Source organism: Lutra lutra, chromosome 1, assembly GCF_902655055.1.
Source record: "Lutra lutra chromosome 1, mLutLut1.2, whole genome shotgun sequence".
Classification (NCBI taxonomy): Eukaryota; Metazoa; Chordata; class Mammalia; order Carnivora; family Mustelidae; genus Lutra; species Lutra lutra.
The window spans coordinates 111,937,281-111,951,950 of NC_062278.1; the positions used below are offsets into that span (position 1 = coordinate 111,937,281).

Consider the following 14,670-nt stretch of genomic DNA (forward strand, 5'->3'; position numbering starts at 1 on the left):
GGGGGAGAAAGGGGATATAAAGGGGTTCAGAAAGAAAAAGAAAAAAAAAAAAAGCTATTAAAAAAAGAAAGCTGATAAAAAATATAAAAAGGAAAATATATATATATTAGATAAACTATTTAAAAAACGTTAAAAAAAACAGTAAAAGTTAAAGAAATTTAGCAGAAGAAGAGAAAAAAAATTGAAAAAGAAAAAAAAATTAAATTAACTGCAAGGCTAAAGAATCATGGGGAGAAAGCCATGAGTTCCATGCTTTGCTTTCTTCTCCTCTGGAATTCCGCCACTCTCCTTGGTATTGAAACTGCACTCCTTGGTAGGTGAACTTGGTCCTGGCTGGGTTTCTCGTTGATCTTCTGGGGGAGGGGCCTGTTGTAGTGATTCTCAAGCGTCTTTGCCCCAGGCGGAGTTGCACCGCCCTTACCCAGGGCCGGGCTGAGTAATCCGTTGGGGTTTGCTTTCGGTAGCTTTTGTTCCCTGAGCGCTTTCCGTAGAGTTCCCGAGGACGGGAATGAAGATGGCGGCCTCCTGGTCTCCGGCCCGGAGGAGCCGAGAGCCCGGGGCCCCACTCCTCAGTGCGCCCTTAGAGAACAGCGCCCAGTGACTCCCGTCACCCTGGCCTCCGGCCGCGCTCCGAGCTGACCGAGCCTGCGACCGGTTCAAGGTAACCCCGAGTTTAGAGCTCACTCCTCGGCTCTGTCTCTGTAGCCGGCTTCCCTGTTCTAATACCTGTAAGCTCTGCGACACTCAGACACCCCCGATCCTTCTGGGACCCTGTGGGACCTGAGGCTGCGCTGACCCCGCCTGGGCTTCACCCCAGTTAAGCCTCTGGAGCGATGTCCCTCAGCGGAACAGACTTTTAAAAGTCCTGATTTTGTGCTCCGTTGCTCCGCCGCTGGCCGGGAGCCAGCCCCTCCCCCCGCGGTCTATCTTCCTGTCGCTTTTGATTCACTTCTCCGCCAGTCCTGCCTTTCAGATAGTGGGTGATTTTCTGTTTCTAGAATTGCTGTTCTTCTTCTCTTCAATCTCCCGTTGGATTTGTAGGTGTTTGCAATCTTTAGATAAGCTATTTAGCTGATCTCCCGCTACCCAAAGTAGTCTCAGCCTGCTACTTCTCCGCCATCTTGACTCCTCCCCTGAGAAGCAAGCTTCTTGCCGAGCAAGGAGCCTGATGCAGGACTTGATCCCAGGACCCTGGGATCATGACCTGAGCTGAAGGCAGATGCTCAACTGACTGAGCCACCCAGGCATCCCTCTACGATTGTTTTTAAGGATTGGCACGAGTTTGCTCTGAGTTTGTAGCTAAGAGTGGGGTGCTTGGTCATAGTACATTTTCAGACTCAATTTCATGAGGTTTTGACAATTTTTTTTTTCCCATAATGGCTGCACCAGGGTCCATTTCCCCCAAGAAAACAGTAGGATTCTTGTTTTCTCTGTATAGTTCCCAACCATACAGTACATCATGTACCTTTATATTTTTTATTAATGTCATGGCTATAGGTGGTAGCTCCCAGTTTCTGCTGCTCTTCCATAGGTGGTAAGCTGACTCAGTCTTTCAAAATCACTGGGGAGCAAAGGGATTTCTTTTATAATGGTGAGGTGTCCATTTCTGGTCATATAGATCTCAAGGATTGTGGTTATAGTGGGAACAGAGTCTCTGAAAAAGTGTTGTCATCCATGTAGGCTGTTCTGCTGATGTTACTGACAAGTCCTTCTTTCATTCCTTCCTTTTTTCAGTATTTGTTGAGTGAAACTGAGGGACATAGTTGTGAGCAGAATAGACATGCCCTTTGGTTTCCTGGAACCTGTCACTAGTTGGGAGGTAGCCATTAATCAACTCATGGAAATGTGGAACCATGGCAAGTCTATTCATGAGAAGCAGAGGCAGCAGTGGTATCTAATAGGCATGGCTGATCTCTTTATGCTGATTTGATACAGTTATATAGGGATGCAGAAGATATGGTGAAGTGGGGGGGAAGAATATTGAGACAGAATAAACTGTAGGGACCCAGAGGAAAGAGGGAATCTGATGTCCTCAAGGAATGGAAAGGCCGGGATTGTTTTGAGGGCATTTATGCATGTATTTAACACATTTTTATTGAGTGCTTGCTGTGGTCCAGGACAACATAGGAGGAGAGTGAGACGAAGCTAGGAAGGTGTGTACAGGGCTCTGTCATGCCCTCATCTGCCTTAGATTTTCTCAAATTCAAGCAGCCCATGTTCCAGTATTTTGTTTGTTTTGTTTTTGTTTTTAATAATCTGGCTTCAGATCTCTCTTAACCTTGACTTACTTTTACCAGAGGGTGGTACAGTTCGTCTCAGACCCTCTTCATCAGAGGCCTGCAGAGCGGGGAGTAAGATTTTCAGTCTTATACCATCCAGCAGAGATGGATGCTTGATGCGAGTTAAGTTTCCTTGCTGTTCCTAGCAAACGTCACTCCTTATTTTTCTTCTTTTGCTGTTGAGCCAGCGGTATATTAGGCGGTCTTCAAGGGCACATGGTGTGTTTGTACAGAATGGCTGTGAATGTAGTTAGCCTTTGGGATCGGAGCTTGTTGTCCATGGCCTGATCTTCACATGTCTGCCTTGTTTCTTTCTTTCCCCGGAAGGACCACACTTGACAAAGTCAGGCTATTGTGTGCTTCCTTTTATTGTTCGGCAAAAGGCTTACAAGCTGTTGGAGCTTATTTTTCTTTTGTCCACTGATGATGAAATCTCCTTTTTTATTTTTATTTTTGTTTTTTACTTGACATGTGATGTGAAAGAAAAACAACAAATAAGAAAAGGCCCTTGGACAATTTCCACCCGCTCCTGATTTCCCGATCTCATAGCTTAACCCTTTGTATCTTCGACGTTGGCCACCTACCCTCAGAGTCTGTGAGGGGGAAAATGGTTGCTGTCAAAGGGAGATCCTTTTATTGGCCTTCGCTTTGTTTTCTAGGGGGTGAAATGAACATAATCCTGACCAGGATGGAGATGGTGTGTATTACGGGCTAGTGACCCCAGCCTGGTTTTGCCTTGTCTTATCTATTTGGTGGACTTAGTTTGGGTCCTGTGGAGAACCCCCTATATGATCACATCTCACTCATATTTTATTATTTCCAGTGTCTCTTTTCTTCAAGTACTGCCCCATGCCTGAGTCCCTTCTTGATTACAGTCTTTAGCTAGATCCAGAATCTCACCCCTTAATTCATCCCAATGTTAAGTCAGCTCCACATGGTTCCCATTTGTATGTAGACACCTGCAGGAAGGAGACCGTGACTGGTTATTTCAGATTCCTCCCTAGATGGACCACCCCTTTTGGATTCTCTGGTTTCATCTCTTTTAAATCTGCTTCTCCGCAGGCAACTGTTCCGGGTCTGCAGAAGCACATTCTTTCTCCCTGACTCTTCCTTCTTTCTCAGCATTGAGACCTCCCCGTTTCGTGTCCCCATCATGTCTGCCCTTCCATGGCATCACTCCCTCCATTCTTTGGCAGAAGCTTTGTTTAGACCCTTCATGGACTTGGAACTCCTTATCTCCAGGTCCCGGGTGTCCATTCGCTCTGTACCTTATACTCCGTTTCTCCTACAGTATCAACCTGATCCTGCTCGTGGCCTGTTAACAACCTTCACTGTATCCACAGTCCCTATGGGCGTAAGTTCCAGTCTGGCCAGGAATCTGTGATCCCTTACTGACTGAATTGGCTTGTTTAACCTCAGCGGCAGTGGCTTCCCGTTACACCCTTTGTCCTGACCAGATTGGACTGTGCGGCTGTTCTCTGAGAACATGCCATGCTTTCCTTTCCTTTCTGTGTTTTCACCCAAACCATTCTCTCTGTCTAGAATACTTTTTAGTGTTTCTACTTCCACCTATCTGTTCTACAGTCTTTATCAAAATAGTACCTTTTCAAAAAAAAAAAAAAGTACCTTCTCAGTAAAGCCTCCTCTGCTTCCTTAGCAGAAAGTTATTTTGATTTAATCTGATTTGTTACATATGGGGACTTCTATTTCTCAGCATTCTACAGATGAGGAGACTGCACTTGGTCTCAGTGACTCCAAAACTCAAAAATGTAGCAGGTGGAACTGTGGAAGTTTTAACTTACATTCTAACTAAAAATGCCCTATTCGTCGCATAGGGCATTTTTATATACTTTTATATACTTTTATATACTTTTCCATGTTCTTATCATTTCATATCATGCATATAATTCTACCTTCTACAGTACAGTCGAGGACAGGGTCCTGGAATAATGTCTAATAATAATAATAATTTCTTTTTTTTATAAGTTATTTTTTTAAAAGATTATTTATTATTTATTTAACAGACAGAGATCACAAGGAGTCAGAAAAGCAGGCAGAGAGAGAGAGAAAGAGAGAGAGAGAGAGAGGAGGAAGCAGGCTCCCTGCTGAGCAGAGAGCCCGATGTGGGGCTCGATCCCAGGACCCTGAGACCATGACCTGAGCTGAAGGCAGAGGCTTTAACCCACTGAGCCACCCAGGCACTCCTAATGTCAACCTTTCCTTGAGTGTTTAGTATATTTCTGATACTGTTTTACATATTTTATGTTTATTTAATTAATAATCATAAAATTCTGTCAAGCAGGTAATCTTATGATCCCCTCTGCCCATCTGAGGAAGGGAGGCACGGAAAGCCTGAGTAAGTTGTCCGGGTTATACAGCTAGCACAGGGCAGCCGAACTCTGACCCGTCCTGGCTCCATAGCCTGTGTTCTTTAACTGCTCTGCAATGCTGTGGATAAGCAGGAGCTCGAAATAGAAGCCTAAAGCCACTGACATTTTCAGTTAATGATATTTGACAATTGTGGGCTGTAATATTTCTCAGTAACTTTTCTCCATGGAAAACCAGTGTGTCTCTTTGATGTGTTCCGAGACCTTATGATTTTCAAAGATTCTTCTCTTGTGGATGCTTGAAATTTGTAACTGGAGATAAACTAATTGCTAACACTTTCCTACCTGGAAATAATTCAGCTCTAAAGTATTTGTGTTCTTTGAAAACAACTCCAGTTTTAGGCATTATCCACAAGGATGAGCTAATTACTAGTGTTCCAGAAGGTATTCATGACATATTGGTGGAACACAACTTCTCTTAGTACTGAGCATTTGGAGAAGTTTCTTTTATACAAGTAAGTGAGATGACACACATTGTTAATGCCCCGTCTTTACATTCATTTTTACAAGAGCTGAGCAAGAAGAGAATCATGTTTCTTGGGACAGACAGAGTGGAAGAGAGTTTAATGGATACCATAGGTGCTATTTGTCAAGCTCTATCATTTCAGGGCAGTTTATGTAGAGGACGTTCTTGGTTGAGAGCCTGGTAAAATCTCAAGGCCATTATTAATAATAACATTTGGGGACTAGCAGAGGGCTACCATGATAAGCACTGACATGGAAAGTGAAAGGACATATTGACCTGATATTTTTGGCCTTCTATTTGTTTGTTTGCTTTTTTTTTTTTTTAAAGATTTTATTTATTTATTTGACAGAGAGAGATCACAAGTAGACAAAGAGGCAGGCAGAGAGGGAGAGAGGGAAGCAGGCTCCCTGCCAAGCAAAGAGCCTGATGCAGGACTCGATCCCAGGACCCTGAGATCATGACCTGAGCCGAAGGCAGCAGCTTAACCCACTGAGCCACCCAGGCGCCCCTGTTTGTTTGCTTTTTATTTATTTTTTATTTATTTAATTTGTTTTCAGTGTAACAGAATTCATTGTTTATGGCCTTCTATTTTTGAGAAAGATTCTTCAGTGCTTCCTGTGAAATGCAATCTGCATACGCTCAGGAAAATGTGATTTTCTTGAAGCTGAAGACTAGTTTTCCACATTTCGGATAACAAGACTTAGTTAATGTTTGGAATGAACAAAACACAGAGGAAAAGGGTTCAAATCCTTAGTTTTCCTGATTGGGGACGTAATCACTATCACTTATAAGATTTGAGTCAGTGGAATTTGATCACTCATCTGCTTTATGTAAGACATGGGCCATGGCTGAAAACAGTAGATATGTATACTTGATGTAAAAATGAGGCTGGAAGTAAGCTCTGTCATTATATTCTGACTGGAGAAGAAGAATGCCAATGTTAGTGAATCTGTTAGAACAAAAAAATGAATGTGACCTGCTTTGAATATGGTATAACCCCCTCTCAGTACTGAACTTGTAAAGAGGATATTACTTTTGTCCAGAATTTTACAGGGATCTTTTTATTAAGGGGACAAAGAGAACTACAGTTGCAAAAATGGTTGTGAAAAAGTAAATCTGTTTTTGTTGGCTGTGGCTCATTCATTCATTCATTCATTCACTTGGCATCTATTGGCACTAGAAGAAACCCTATACCATGTGCTACAGGGAGTGTTACCATGTGGGTCACAACCAGTCGTAGGTCCTGCATCACATTCGGAGGTTGTGATATGACCAGCAACAATAAACACATATAGTAAGTAATGTTTGGAAAACCTGTTTGAGTTTGCATGCCTTGTATGCGTGTGTGTGTGTGTGTGTGCACGTGCACACATGTGCTTATGTATGTGCTTATATCTGTGTAAAATGCATTTTTTATTTTGGATCATACTAAAAGAATAACTGAAAACTTGCCGTAGAAGGCAGATAAATTAATCACAGTTTCCATCAACAGAGAGCTCACAGGTAAGTAAGTGTAGGTACAATTATAAGGTAGAAAGTAGTAAGGCTCTAAGGGAGATATCTACTCTGAGAATGCAGTGAAAACAAAATAATTCGAATGAAGAAATCAGCAAAGGTTTAATGGAGGAGCTGCCCTTAGTGTTGGACTTCAACAGTCGATTGATGTTAGCAGGGTTTAGTGTATGGGAGTCAGTTTGGGGATTGGTGTGTGTTGATCTGTTTGAAGGCACGGAATCATTCCATGGTATTTCTAGGAAGTATTGCATTTCTCTTGGCTGCTAATGGCAGAACTTGGCTTTTGAGTTTAAGAAGAATGTGAGCACACTGAGCAGAGAAGTCAGGGAGCAAGTGGACCTGGGGTATTAGGAAATGCCTATTGATTTATGAGAAAAGGAGCTAAGTCCAAGGAAGAAAAGTGCATGGAGCGGCATGATAATAGTCTAGAATTCCTTTTATGTAGAAGACGTGGCAGTCATTTAGTTCCTCAGTCCTTCTAGTAAAGGGCAGGAAGTAACCGTCCAGAGCTGGAGTTACTCCTTAGAGAAAATTAGGGAGGTTTCGTATTTGCATTAACTCTTTAGAAACGGGGACACCCTTTCGGTCCCCAAAGCAGAAGCAGACTGGAAAATCACAGAATTTTACATCTGGAAGAGAACCATTTGAGAACCATCAGAGAGAAGCATTCAGGTTTCTCTGCGAACATTCAGAATGCACATGGGGGGTTGATTTGGAGTGCTGGGCTCTTCCCAAGAATTTGATCCTGTTAAAAAATGGAGCAGGTTTCTTCAAAAGGTGCTGAAGTCTTTGAGTTGAGTTTGGATGATACCATTCTTGGAAATCTAGGGGAGGAGATGCTTCAGTAGGGTGAGAACTCGGTGGCATGAAGATCTTTTTCTATTCTACCTGCAGCCTCCCCTTCTATGCTCACCATCTCGTTATTCAGTTAAATCATGTAATCAAAAACAGTATACAGAAAAATGGACTAGAGTACTGAGACATTTGGGTACCCATCTCATTCCAATTACATCTGATTTTTTTAAAGAGAGTAAATGCCATTAACGTGCTAGAATTTGCTTGGATGGAGTTTCCGCACTGTGAGTGCCATGGTAGCTCTTCGCAACGATGGGTCTAAGCGCATGAACTGTGCCTATGTCTAGAATCCTGTTGTCGAGGGGCCGTTGCTCTCAGTGCTTGCATTTGACAGGGGAGGGCGGGTGATGTGAGAATTACAATCTGGGAGTGTTCCCCTTACCTTCTGAGGTCACTGGCTTGGTGCTATACAAATAATAATGGTGTTATTGATAGTAATGTGCAGCAGATTGGTATTAAAATACGAGCTGCTCTATGGAGCAGTAGATATTGTATTTTTAGTTTATTTCCTTAGGCATATGCAAATATTGTGCTTGCACAGTTACCTCGGGCATTCACAAGTTGGATTTCCAGTGCAAACAGTTTCCAGTAAATATGAACCAAGTGGTACTATTAGTTTTGCATCCACTAGGCGCCTTTTTAAGCTTCTGAAGAGATCAGTGAAGGAGAACTCGGGTATGGGGTAAGTTGCGTATATGTATCAAAGATTCAACAGGGATTTAAGGCACTTCCAACCCACATGAAACATTAAACATACTGGCTGAGACGAGCCTGAAGATGGGCTTTTCTTGATCCTGAGGAGTTGTCTACTTTTTTATTTTATAAAACAAGATGAGGGCACTGCATTTCCCTAAGCAACAAGGAGAACATGGTTAAGCTGTATTACCCCCCCCTTTTTTTTTTGCCTTAGGGGTGGCTTATCATAACTTTAAAAATACATACTTCTCATTTGTCAAGCGTTTTAGCATGGAAAAATTCGAATGTATACAAAAGTAATGAGAATGCTCTTATGAGCCTTCATGAATATATGATGCAGCTTTGGCAATGATTTGCCTTAAGTCAGTCTCCTTCCATCTATATACCTATTTCTTTTCTTCACCCAAGACTATTTTGAAGCTAAGCCCAGATATCATTTAATTGCCATTGTAAATTTTAATCATTAGTAGGTGTATCTACAAGATTTCTAAAAGATGAAGAACATCTTAGGGGAGGCCTCGTTTGAAAGGTAGTTATTGATCTTGTGGCCTTTGCATGAGGATAGCAGTGGTAAGTCTTAAGCAGGAGGAGATTAGAAAATACAGTTTTTGTTTTGCCTGTTTTTCTGTGTTCTGGATGTAGTCTTAGCTTTGGGGACACTATGTGGGGATGTTATTTGATAAGGGTTTAAATGTTCAGTCACATATTTAGTTGAGAGAGACACCAGGTTGGTCTGATTTTGTCATCAATAGTTATTTAGATAAACTAGATGAACATTAACCCTCCTTCTTTTCTCTTTTTTTTTTCTTTTCTTTTCTTTCATTCTTTTTTTTTTTAAAGTACTCTCTGTATGTACTCAGGAGGGGGCTGGAACTCATGATCCCAAGATGCTCTACTGACTGGGCCAGCCAGGTGTCCCAAACATTAGCTATCCTTTTGCATGGAAACCCAATTACCCAATTAGTATTCTTCACTTATGGAGAATATCTATTTATAGCCAGGTTGTGGTCTTAATTTTAAAAGTACTGTAAGTAAAGATACCGAAAGTAGCTGGGTTGAGCACACCCTACACACACTTTACTGCAGTGATTTCTCCCATTCCCTAAGCCCAGGAAGTGGGTCTTGGTGTACCAAGCAGAGTACAGCCTAAGTGCTTGCTTCTGACTAGATTACCTACAAAACAGAGCCCAGGGCAGGACCCTGTGTTGCTTGATGGAAGGAGCAGACCCAGGGAAGCGGGAGAAAAGGAGCGAGGGCTGGAAGGAGGGAGAATGGATACAAAAGGGAACATTACCAAGCTGTCCAGGACTTGCTCGCTAACAAGTACCACTGATTGCTTGGTCTTCCAGCACGTGTTCACCAAAGCCTCCAGCCTAGTGAGTCTCAGAATGACTCATTAACAGGAGGCAGGGGGAAGAAGGTCTGTATTGGTTCCTCGTTCCCATTTTTCCAAGTGTTTTACCTGCTCAGTTTGACTTCCCAAGGAAGCTTCCTTTATTAGCTTTATTTTCCAAAATGGCACTCTTGAGTATGGTTTGACTATTTTAAAAGAAAAACCATGGGAAAAAAATTCTGAGACTTCATTTCTTAGTGCCTTTCTTTTCTTTCTTTCTTTTTTTTTTTTTTTTTAAGATCTTATTTATTTATTTGACAGAGAGAGACACAGCGAGAGAAGGAACTCAAGCTGGGGGAGTGGGAGAGGGAGAAACATTTTTCCTACTGAGCAGAGAGCCCGAAGTGGGACTTGATCCCAGGATTCTGGGATCATGACCTGAGCTGAAGGCAGACGCTTAACCACTGAGCCACCCAGGTGCCCCTCCTAGTGCCTTTCTAATCTAATGTGGCCTTGTGAAAGACAGGTTTTCCTAATATTCTGCACCAAACCTAGTTCTGAACTTTAATATCTGGTTATTATCACTGGAATCAGATTAAAAGCATACTGATTTTCCTTTTAGTAACATATATTGATTATTCACTTGGGATCCTTTGTTTTGAGATCAAGAGGACCCAGTCCTGTCCATGCAACCAGTATTTTAACATGGGAGATTTAGGTTTTCAGTTTTTTACTGTCTCTTTTTTTCACTGTTTTCAGTTTTATTAAAGTCTTTGGACATGTCACTTCCCCTCTGTCCCTTTTCTCTACCTTTATTGTTACACCCAGTATTTCAGATTGATTTTCATGTGTGGGATTATTAGAACAAGTGATATGATGCATTTTTAATGCTCTGGATTCATTTTAGCAAAATTTTATCCTAAAGTTACCAAATTATACTTCCATTAGTAATGCATGATAGTGCCAATTTAACCATATGTTGGTATTTTTTTTTTATTTTTTGGTGCAAAATGGTGATTTATTAAAGCATGGGGACAGGGCCTGTGGGTATAAAGAGCTGCTTTGCTGATAATTCTTTTAAAGTACATTGTTTTCATGAGAACATGATTTTTTTTTTTGAATTATTAATATGGTAACTTTTTTTCACATATTTGTAAACCAATTATACATTTGGTACATAGGGTTAGTTACTGTGTTAAATTCCTTCTACATGTTATCTCTTTTATTTTTATTTTTATTTTTTAATTTATTTGAGACAGAGAGAGCATACAAGTGGGGAAGAGGGTCAGAGAGAGAGAGAGAAGCAGACTCTCCACTGAGCAGGGAGCCCGATGCAGGACTCGATCCCAGGACCCTGGGATCATGAACTGAGCCGACGTTTAACCGACTGAGCCACCCAGGCACCCCCACGTTACCTCTTTTTTAAACTAACTTTTAAAATAGATACATTATGGTTATGATTATGACTGTTGTTATTATTGTCAGTGTTAACATTCTCATCTCTGCCCTGGGGAAACTAAGAGACAGAGAAGCCAAGTGATGCGTACAATGTAATGAAGCTAATTTGTGGCATGTTTATGGTTTATTCTAGACTCTGTACTCTTTAGCAGGACACTCTGCTGCCTCTCACATGTACATCCTTTTGATCAAATTGGTTTAAAGAAATCATTTGTATATTGTTGCTGTTCTCAAAGTTAGTTCATTGCTATGAAATTTATATGTAAGTGTTTTATTTTCAGTTTTGTTGTAATTTGGAACCAGGCACAGAATGGTTTCAATTCTTAAAAAAAAAAAAAATTCTGCTTTTAATCAAACTGACTAACTTTTGGTTTAAGGCAAGGTTCTAAAGTTATGTTTAAATGGCTTGTATATTTTTCCAGATACGGTTGTTGAGGAGTCTTACCATTCCTTGGTAATTTTGCTTTCTCTTCTACTATCTATTTAGTGTGTACACATGCTTCTTTTCTCCCATTAATATCTGTTTGTTCTGGGGCACCTGGGTGGCTCAGTGGGTTAAACCTCTGCCTTCTGCTCAGGTCATGATCCCGGGGTCCTGGGATCGAGCCCACATTAGGCTCTCTGCTCAACAGGGAGCCTGCTTCCCCCCCCCTCTGTCTACTTGTGATCTCTGTCATATAAATAAATAAAAATTTTTAATAAAAAAAAAATCTGTTCTTGTATAAACATATCCCCTCTGCCAATTTCATTTGAGATTTTCTTAGCCACCTGGGTACTGTTGTTAAAAAGAGAGTACCTGCATGAGTCCAGTTCTGTCCAACTTAATTTTACTAAATGCTCTCTGTTTCCAAGGACCTGGGCAGCATGCTAGGTAATTATGGCTAGGAGAGGACCTGAGCAGAAAGTTCTCTGGTTGCGTGGTCATCTTGACCTTCTTCGTTTGGTGAGCTGGGGAATAGGCTTTCACCAGGTTTCATTCATTGCCTGATCCATGCCAGGCTTTCCTGAGAAACTTTTGCATCCGTGAAGCATGAGAACTGGCTTGTGTGTGATTTGCCCCAGGATTACACTAAGCCCGTGGTGGAGCCAGCACTGGCCTCTGGGACTTTTCTCTGGGCTGCTTTCTCCTTTGCACTATATGCGGCATGCTGGGAACGCTGTCCCCACGTGCAGTCTCTCACTTGTGAGTGTGCTTGACACAGGACTGAATTAGCAGTTTTGAGAGAAAGAAAGGCATAATGCTTCTTCCCAAAGAATGTAATGAACTTAAATGTGTGCTCCTGTTTCTAGTTCTTAATGGAAAATCTTCGATAAGATTTAATTAATTAATTTTATGTCAGCTGGAATCAGGAAAGTTAGATTTCTTGCTTTTGTAGCAGAATTTGGGAGGAGATGGGGAGTGGCGCGAACCATTTTAAGTGTAACGTGACTAAATCTGCCAGGTGTGATTAAGTACCTACAAATTTGAATTTGAGTCTAACTAAGTTAATTAAACTTAAAACAGAAGTAGTCTCTCGGTCGGCAGAAAGTTCTCTTGTACAAAGAACATTGATCTACGTGGTTTAACAAATGGAAGAGTTGGGGAAAAGGAGCAAGCATAGAAGTATGCTTTCTTGGTTTCTGTATGTTTTAGTGCAAAGAACCCTTGCTGTAAAATATTATTGGTGACTGATAAAACATTGAGATACCACAATTTCAAATGATCTCTTAGACGCGAATCAATAGAGCAGCAAGATAGACTATTGACTGTAAGAATGGATCAATACTTATTTTACCTATTTTATAACTGAAGGAAATAGTAGGCGCTCCACAGCCTAGGCCCTTAAATATCAGAGAAACAAAGACTGAGGGTGTTTGAATGGATTATCAAAAGTCCTTCTGTTTTTAGAAATGTGAGTCTTCTTACACTTATGCTGCTGTTGGTTTGGGATGAACTGCCTGCCATCGAGAGTCCTTCCTTTAAGGAAGTTTAAAATAGGACTCTTTGAACTGGGCCCAAGGTTTAATTGCAGATCCAAATTCAATGCAGAAAAAGCCTTACTGTGAAAGCAAACAAAGGAAAACAAACTAGACCCCCAGTGGATGCCATGATCTTTCATCCAGTAAAGGAAGTATGGGATCAGATATAGAGTATGATCTGTTCTGGGAATTTATTATCTCAAGAATGCCTCTGACAAATTTAAATAAAAAATAAAACCAGGAGCATATCTCCCCATTTTAAGGATAGGTAGAAATGAAATCTTATTGAATCCCATTTTTGGAGGACTCTGCTTTCATTTTCATCCCTTGGTACTTAGGATCCTGTGTGTGGTTTGTGACTAAGATGCGTGGGTGGGGGTTAACATGAGAAATTCCACAGTGAGTGAGTTGGAACCATTTGGTATTGTGTCCAGGATAGCTCACATGTCCTAGTTAGGCTGTGCGAAGTGAACTGGACCCTCCCAATGTGGTAGCCCCAAAGATTGGTTTAATCCTCTGGTGTGACAGCATTCACAAGTCTTTTCAAGAGCCTAAGTACCATAAAATACTCTCACAAAAGCCTTCATTCCAAAGAATGTGTGTGTCGGTTCTTGTCAAGAGCTCTTAGTAAAGAACAATGTGCCTAAAGCCATAATCTAATAAACAAACAGATAATCTAGTTCAGTTTTGTCTAAGTAATATAATGTCTCTATCAAACTATTTCCTGCACCTTGAGCTCTATTCACAAGGAAAGGGTTCTGCGTGGGAATGGGTATATATTTTTCTCTTAATAGGAGGGCATTTAGCTCTTGTGACTGGATGTCTTGTTTTTCTCTTCTGGGTAGCTCTAGTTGTTTATGGTGGGAATTTTCCGTCTTGGTAATTTGGTATTTTACTTGCTTTTTATTGTAAAGGATAGAAGTGTGTACACCTGAATTTAAGAAATATGGTTGCCTCACCTTCATCTCAGTTAACAGGGGTCGGGTCAGAAAGTTCTCACATGTTTTGAAGCCTTTTTACTAGATCTTATGTACCTATTGAGTCAAAGGAAATAGGCTGTTTTTGTGAAGAAAGTTTATGAATTCCTTTGCGGGATGTGTAGGATTTGCAAGGGTGAACAGCCTCCGTGTCTCCCTTCACACCACCAGGTCAGCACCCATCTGTCCTTTGGAGAATTATGGCCTGATAGTGAGCAGAATATAGCTCATTAGGAAACTCGGAATACAAATAGCTTCATTTTCAATGGCACAGTGACACGTGGGAGTTAGGGTCAGACGTAGGTATTATCTACATTACAAGTTGCTTTTTGTCTAATCTTGCCTAGAGAATTATTTTCATGTCCTATTCTTGGTAGGCATCTATTTCCAGTTAAGATAACTGTCCAGTCATGGACTCAGGGGGCATTTTCTGACTGTAACCATTAAAGAGAAGCCTCAGTCTCTCATTGCCATTAATGGGCCCTTGTACTTTGAGTCATGGAATCATAAACTGTCAGTGCTGTAAGGGCCTTTAAAGGCCATTTATGAAGCTCCTTGGATTTATAAAGCCCGAATCCCCTTTATAATATTCATGTCAAATAGTCTTCTTGCCTCTACTTGAATATTTCAAGTTATTTGGCACTCACACATTCTCAAGCTAGGCTGATTTCTTTCTCCTCAGATGAGCTAATTTCTCTGTTGTGTCTCAGCATCTATAAAGGCAGTTACATTCTGTTGATACACT

At 41.2% G+C, this 14,670-nt stretch overlaps 1 protein-coding gene across 10 annotated transcripts in view; it reads left to right on the forward strand.

Annotated features, from left to right (window-relative positions):
- Positions 1 to 14,670, forward strand: part of LPP (LIM domain containing preferred translocation partner in lipoma) — a 665,377-nt gene that overhangs the window by 259,068 nt on the left and 391,639 nt on the right. The window lies entirely within an intron of this gene.